Source organism: Elephantulus edwardii, unplaced genomic scaffold (genome assembly GCF_000299155.1).
Source record: "Elephantulus edwardii isolate Elephantulus edwardi_28Jun2011 unplaced genomic scaffold, EleEdw1.0 scaffold00329, whole genome shotgun sequence".
In the NCBI taxonomy this organism is placed as follows: Eukaryota; Metazoa; Chordata; class Mammalia; order Macroscelidea; family Macroscelididae; genus Elephantulus; species Elephantulus edwardii.
The window spans coordinates 2,271,181-2,278,875 of record NW_006400079.1 but is presented as its reverse complement, the minus strand read 5'-3'; the positions used below and the strand labels follow the sequence as shown (position 1 = coordinate 2,278,875).

Genomic DNA, 7,695 nt, shown 5'->3' with positions numbered 1-7,695 from the left:
AATGTTGATCACACCAAAGTGTACAGTCCTTGATGGCATCATTGTTCACTACTTAGATTTCTCTATTGCTGGGCTGAGTGTGTATATATGTGTATGTGTGTGTGTGTGTGTGTGTGTGTGTGTGTGTGTTTGTGTGTGTGTGTGTGTAAAACACTGTTCCTCTTTATGTTGATGCCTTCAATTGCTTTACTTTTTTCTATGTCATTGATTTAATTCCTGTTCTTATAATTTCCTTCCTTCTAGAGGCTATATGGTTAGACTGTTGTTATTTTTCTATTTGCTAAAAGTGTTGAGTTAGATCATTAATTTTCTTCTTTTTTTGGTTTTGCGTATTGCTATGAACTGTCCTCTGAGGACCGCCTTAGTTGCATCTCAGAAATTTTGCTATGTTGTGTTTTCTTTATCCTTTGTTTCGATAAAATTTTTAAATTCCATTCTTTATTTTTTCTGTAGCCCAATTGTGTTCTAGCAGGGTATTGTTTAGCTTTTACATTGGTGGTTTTATAAGCTTTATCCTCTTGTGGTTAATTTTTAGTTTTATTATGATCAGAGAATACTTTGTATTATTTCAATGTTTTGTTGTGCTTTTTGTTTTTGTTTTTTTAATTTGTTAAAGCTTGCTTTGTGTCCTAATATGTGATCATTTCTGAAGAATGTTCCATGTGCACTTGAGAAGAAAGTAAATTGAGTTTTTGTTGGTTGCAGTGCTCAATATACATCCACAAGGTCAAGTTGGCTGAATGTATGGTTTAAATACTCTACATCTTTATTAAGATTATTTTGAATTGACCTATCCTTTGGTGAGAGTTGCAAGTTAAAGTCTCCTACCATTATTGTGGTGCTATTTTTTATTTTTTTATTTCATTCTATCAACCCTTGTTTTATGTATTTTGCAGGTCTATCAGATTCTTCCTTTGTCTCTGGAGTGAGGCAAGATCAGGGACACCAACTTAAAGAGTTTGTGTGCAGGGGTGTTTCAAATCACCCCTCCAACTCGCAGAAAGCTAACAAAGTCTTCCTCTGCTTTTGGCTATACGTTCAAGCTTTCTTGTCCTGTTTGGTCCCTGGGATGGCCCAGCAGTCATGGAGGCAAAGATCCCCAAATGGAAGGAGGTATCCCTAGGGAAGTTTCAGTCCCCTCTCTCTCCATAAGCACCTGAAAGTGCTTGCTCTGTGGAAGTCTATCTCACTTGCTTGTGCCTTTCCCCCTGAAGCTTAATGTCGTTCTCTGTCTCTGGAGTGGCTTGAGAATGAGGGTGCCAACTTAAGCAGTTTGTGTGGAGCAAGGATAGCAAGTCAGCCCTCTCTCTCTTAGAAAGCTGAGAAAGTCTTTCCCCTACTTGTAGCTCTGTGTCCCAAACTCTCCTGTCCTGTTTGGATCCTGTGATGACTCCTGCAACCACAAAGGCAAGGATACCCAAATGAAGGGCCCTTTCCCCAGGAAAGTTTCACGCCTTCTCTCCCCATAAGCTCATGAAAGTGCTGGCTCTGAGAAAGCACATCTCACCAGAACTCACCGTCTCTCCTGAAGATTAATGTCTCAAACAGAGCTCTTTTTATCACATGCGGGGGAAGGTTGTAGTGGTCACCCAGTCCAGTTCTGACCACTATGTGGTGCTGTGTACACACTGTAGAGGTGCATGACATCCTCAGCCCTTGAACTTTGTGACTGGAAAAACACTGCTTCCTTGACACTGCACTTCTGACACAGATGGTCCTGGGTCTGCTGTAGTGTGGGATATTGGAACACATCAAAAATTGTCTGGGTTACTTCATGCACTTTGTGCATGATCTTCTTAACATAGATGCAACTATTGTGGCTTCTTGCTGGTAACCAGAATTTCTGCACACATAGAGCAAAAATACTGCTTTCTTTGTCTACTTTGGGAGACAACATGTTGTTATATTCCTAAAAGAAGCAGATACCCACGAAGCTCAACTTACAAGTGTCATCTGTCTTCATACCTTTACCAGCTATATGCAGCATAAATCATTCAGGAGACTGGACTTCATGAAGAGGAATATGGCATCAGGATTTGAGGAAGACTCATCACAACCTGCCTCATGCAGATAATACAACCTTATTTGCTGAAACTGAGGAGGACCTGAAATATTTATTGTAGAAGGTCAAGGACTATAGTCTGCAATATATATTCAAGATCAACATTAAGAAAACAAAGATTCACACCACTAGGTTAATCAACAGCATCATGACAGATGGAGAAGACACTGAAATTGTTAACAATTTTATCTTAGTTGGTTTCACAATTAACATTCTTGGCACCAATAGTCAGGAAATTAAAAGACAAATTGCGTTAGGAAAATCTGCTGACAGAGATGTCTCCAAAGTGCTAAAGAGCATTGTTGTCAGTCTAGACACTAAGCTGTGACTGATCCAGGCCATGGTCTTCACAATTACTTGTTATGCATGAGAGAGCTGAACAATGACTAAGGTTGATAGAGTGTAATTGATGCCTTTAACTTGTGGTATTGGAAAAGAATCCTGAACATATCATGGCCTGCCAAGAGTACAAACAGGTCTTTCTTGGAGAGGGTGAAATCAATCTGCTTCTTGGAGGCAAATGTTCAAAACTCTGTCTTATACATTTTGAGCATGTTGCCAGGCTGGACCAGTCCTTGGAGAAGGAGATCATGCTTGGAAGGGTGGAGAGACAGTACAGGAGATGAAGACCCCCAGTGAGATAAATAAGCACACTAACTGGAGTAATGTGGGTGAGTGTGTCAGAGAAAGTGAGATGGGTTCAAGTTAAAACAGGGGTTAGAGCTGTTATTTATAGGGGCTCTTATGAGTCACAGCCAACTCGAAGGCACATAACAACAATAACAACAATGCTAAATAGACAATGCATGAATAAAAGGTTGTTATTGTTGTTGTTGGTAGGTGCTTCTAGACAACTGATAACAACCCTATTAACCCTGCCCTATCTCATGTCAGTTCATCGTCTCTGCTTTACTTGAGCCCACTATTATGGTCATTATGTCAATCCATCCCTCCTTGGATGGCCTTCCTCATTTCCAAATAAGTTGTTGTTGTCCTTTCCTAAGGACTAGTCCCTCCCAACAATATGCCCCAAATGTGGGAAATGAAATTTCACCATCCTAGTTTTTAAGGAGCTCTCTTGTAATACCTTTTCCAAGGCATAATTGTTGGTTCATTTGGCATCGAATGAGACATACAGTCCTCTTCCCAACACCACAATTCAAAGTCATTCTTTTTGTTCAACTTTCAGGTGCATAATAAGTAAGTGAGAAGATCATGGCTTGGATCTGGTGAACCTTGGTCTTTAAATGTGTATCCTTGATCTTCAGCATTTTGGAAAGGTTCCTGACATCAGATTCTTTCCCCTGAGCAATATGTCTTGATTTTCTGACTATTGTAACCAAAAATGCTGAAAGAAATCTAAGGAAAATGAAATAGCTCATAGTTTTGATCTCGTCTCCATTTGTCGTGATGTTGCCTGTTAGCTTAGTCACAAAGATTTTGTTTCCTTGAGGTTGAGCTATAATTCATATTGAAGGAGTTCATTTTTTATCTTCTGCAGCAAGGATTACAAGTCCTCCCAACTTTAAACAGGTGAGATTCTGTCATCGACCCATCACAGGCTGTTGATAAGTTTTCCACTGAATCTCATGCCTCATTATTCTTTAAATGATTTGTTCAGCATACAAATTAAATAGGTATGAGAAAAGGATGCAGCCCTGACACACTGCTTTCTAGATTTTAAATCATGCAGTGCTTCTTTGTTCTGTTCATACAATAGCCTTTTGGTCCAGATATAGGTTTTGTTGTCTGTTGTTATGTGCCATAGAGTCACCTGCAACTCATAGAGACTCTATGTATAATAGCCCTAAACACTGCTCTATCCTGTGTCAATCTCATTGTCTCTAACACACCTACTCCCATTACCCCAGACACTTAATCAATCCATCTCATAGAGTATCTTCCTCTTCTGCGCTATCCCTCCACCCTCCCAAGCATGATGTCCCTCTCTGAGGACTGGTCCCTCCTTGCAACATGTCCAAAGTATATCAGATTAAGCTTCAGAATCCTTGCCTCCAAGGAGCAGCCTGGTTTAACTCTCTTCAGGATTAAACTATTCGTTTCCTTGGAAGTTTGTTGTACTCTGGGGAATTACTTGTTACTGTGATGCTGGAAGGTACACCAGTGATGTTGCAAATACCATCTGATAGACAAAGGTCAGTAGAGTTTCCAGACTAAGACAGACTAGAAAGTGACTGGTCTTCACTGTGAAATAACAGTCCCATGAAATCACTATGAAAATTGTCTGATACAGGGCTGGAAGAGAAACCTCGCCTATTTGAAGACATTCAAAGCACAGCTAAGGAAGAACTACCTTCTTAAAGTCCAGTCATCCACAATGACACGAATAAAGTAATACATTTTCACTATGGAGAATCTTCATTTACTGATATGATAGGATTCAAAATGAAGGGAAACAGCAGGGGGGAAATTCCATTATTAATTAGAACATAGAATGTAGAGAGCATGAATCTAGGAAAATTGTTAAGTTGTCAAAAGAAAATGTGAACAGTAATTGACATTATAGGCATTGGCAAGGTGAGATGAACTGATGCATTAGCCATTTTAAATTGGACAGTCACATGATTTAGAATGATGGTAATGAAACCCTGAATAGGAAAAATATTTCATTCATAATTGAAAAAGAATATTTCAAGATATTTCCTTAAGTATAATTTTGTCAATGATTGGATAATATCTATAGACATGGAAGGAAGACCTACTCATATGACAATTACTCCAAGTTACTTATCAACCATTAAAGCCAAAGATTAGAAAATGGAATATTTCTACCCACTTTTGCAGTCTGAAATGGATTATATATGCAATCATTATGTATTAACAATAGGTAATGACAAGAATGTTGGGGTTGAAAAGAAAGAAAAATGAATTGGAATGTAGATAAATTAGTCTGTAATAGAATTTTGTATGACCAGTAATATCATCATAAAATTATCCTTAAAAAATAAACATGAATAGTGAGTAAAAATGGTACATAAAGGGATCAAGTTGTGTAAAGCAATAGTGGAAAAGATCAATATCATCAGTCAGGAGAAGGGCGAAGCCCAATTGTAGGACAGATTATAAATTCCTCCTATTCAAATGCAAATTGAAGTTGAAGAAAATGAAAATACATCAACCAGAGTCCAAATAAAACCTTAAATATATGCTACTTAAATGTAAAATAATTTGAAACATGGATTTGGAGCCTGGATCATTAAATGACTGACAGCCAGATAAGTTGTGAATGATATTAAGAACATCATATGTGACAAAAACAAAAAACAGGAAAGAAAAGATCAAAATGGATGTCAGAAAAAACCCTGAGAGTTATTATAGAATGACAAAGAGAAAATAAGAAATGATAAAATTAGAGTGCTGAACAAAAGAATTAAAAATGTAGCTTGAGAAGACAAAGCAAAATATGTGAAGATCTACAATTGGGAAATTAAAAGAAAAGAACTCCTGTTGCATTCCTAAAACTGAAGCAAATGAAGGAAAAGAAAAAATTCAAACCTCAAATTGAAATGCAAAGGAGTATAATGAGAAAAATATTTAATGATGCAGGAAACATCAAAAGAAATTACAAGGAATAAAAATAGTAATTGAACAAGGAAGAATCGCTTGACCCTGAGGCATTTAAGGAAGTAGCATATTATAGAAAATTAATAGTACTAAAGGAAGAAATACAGACTGAAAACATTTGCAAAAATTAAGGTTCTAGGAATTTATAGAATACCAACTGATGTGTTTTGGAAAAAGAGATGCAGCCTCGAACATACTTCCCCATCTATGCCAAGAAATTATGAAGGCAATTACTTGGTCAGTCAAGTGGGATTCACATTCTTCAAATAAGATGATCTGAGAGAACAAGTAAATAACAAAACAATATCTATAAAGTCATTGGAAAAAAAACCCCAAGCAAAACCAAAAATAACTTGCTGAAAATTATTTTTAATTGACTAGGAACTAGAAGCTACCGTAAAAAAGAAAGGATAGAGAACAAGGACCGTCATTGCTCATCACGGATAGATCTTGTCTCAAATCAGTGAGTACCAGACAGACGTTTATATGTTTTTATTGACTACATAAAGGTATTTGACTGTGTGAATCATAATAAACGATGGATAATATTACTGTTTTTATGTTATGTGCCATTGAGTCACCTGTGACCCATGGCAACCCTATGTACAACAGCTCTGACAAGCCTGCCCTGTCCTGAGTCAGTCTCACTGACTCCAGCACAAGTACCCACATTGCCCTGGTTGAAGACTGGAACGGTATGGAGACAGCACACATCCCTGACACACTCCCTTCCTGATTTTGAACCATGCCGTGTTCCCTTGCACACTTCTGAGGATCGCTTCTTGCTCCCAGTATAGGTTTCAAATAAGTACAATCAATGGGTCTGGAGATGTAGCTCACCGGTGGAGCACGGTGGCTCACGTGCCGCGGCTTTCTGGTTCGTGGTTCATTACGACTACCAAGGGAAAGTCGGTAAGAGCGGAGCAGATCCGGCATCGCCAGGCCATCAGAAAAACAAACAAACAAACAAAAAAAACAAATAAGTACAATCAAGTGTTCGTGGTTCCCATTTTCCTCAAAGTTAACCACAATTTACGGTGATCCACATAGTCAAATGTCTTTGCATAGGCTATGGACACAGATAAATATCCCTCTGATACTCTTTGCTTTCTGCCAAGGTCCATCTGACGTTGGCAATAATTTCTCTAGTGCCATGGCCTCTTCTAAATGCAGCTTGTAGTTCTGGCAGTTCTGTCAATGTACTGTTCCAGTTGTTTCTGGATAATCTTCAGCAGAATTTTGCTTGTGTGTGATATTATTAGTGATATCGTACGGTAATTTTCATACTGCCAGGTGGGTCATAGTTTTTTTTTGGAATAGGAATAAATATGGATCTCTTCAAGTCACTTGGCTGTGTAGTTATCCTCCAGATTTATTGACACAACCTGGTGAGCACGTTCAGGGCAGCATCTGTTTGTAGAAATATATCAATTCATATTTCATCAGATCCAGGGAATTTACTTTTTGCCAAGTCCTTCAGAGCAGCCTGAACTTCCTTCTTCATCACCATTTCCTCTTGATCACATACGGTTTCTTGAAATTCTTCTGTGTCAGTCAGTTAGTTTTGGTACATTGGCTCTGTATTCTCCTTCCATCTTATATTAATACTTTCTGGATCATTCAATATTCTGCCCATGTTGTTGTTGTTAAGTGCCACTGTGTCGTAGACAACTCATAACATCCTTTTGAATGAAAGACCTGAATGCATGTATAACTTTCATCCTGAAAGATTAAAATTAAAATAGTCCCTATAGTTTTCAGCTGAATTAAACTCAGGTTTCTATAGTTCTCAGCTAAGTTAAACTCAGGAATTTTTCCATTGTCCCTGGTAGAGCCCCACACCCAGTTGTATCCAGGGCAACAGTATTTCAAGAATGGCTAACTACGGGGCAGAGCAAACAAGCAGATGTTTCTCGACTGATAACCCATGTGCCTTTGTTTCCTTACTGATAACCCATGTGTCTTGTGCTTTTCCACTGCCCTGGAGTTTGAACTCATTGTATACTTAAGAATTTGTGAAACCACCCTATAGTTAAAGATCTGTCTAA

The 7,695-nt window shown here is 38.2% G+C and overlaps 1 pseudogene; it reads right to left on the bottom strand.

Moving 5' to 3' along the window:
- Positions 1-1,585: 1,585 nt before the first annotated feature.
- LOC102856308 lies at positions 1,586-1,963 on the bottom strand (annotated as a pseudogene).
- Positions 1,964-7,695: the final 5,732 nt, after the last annotated feature.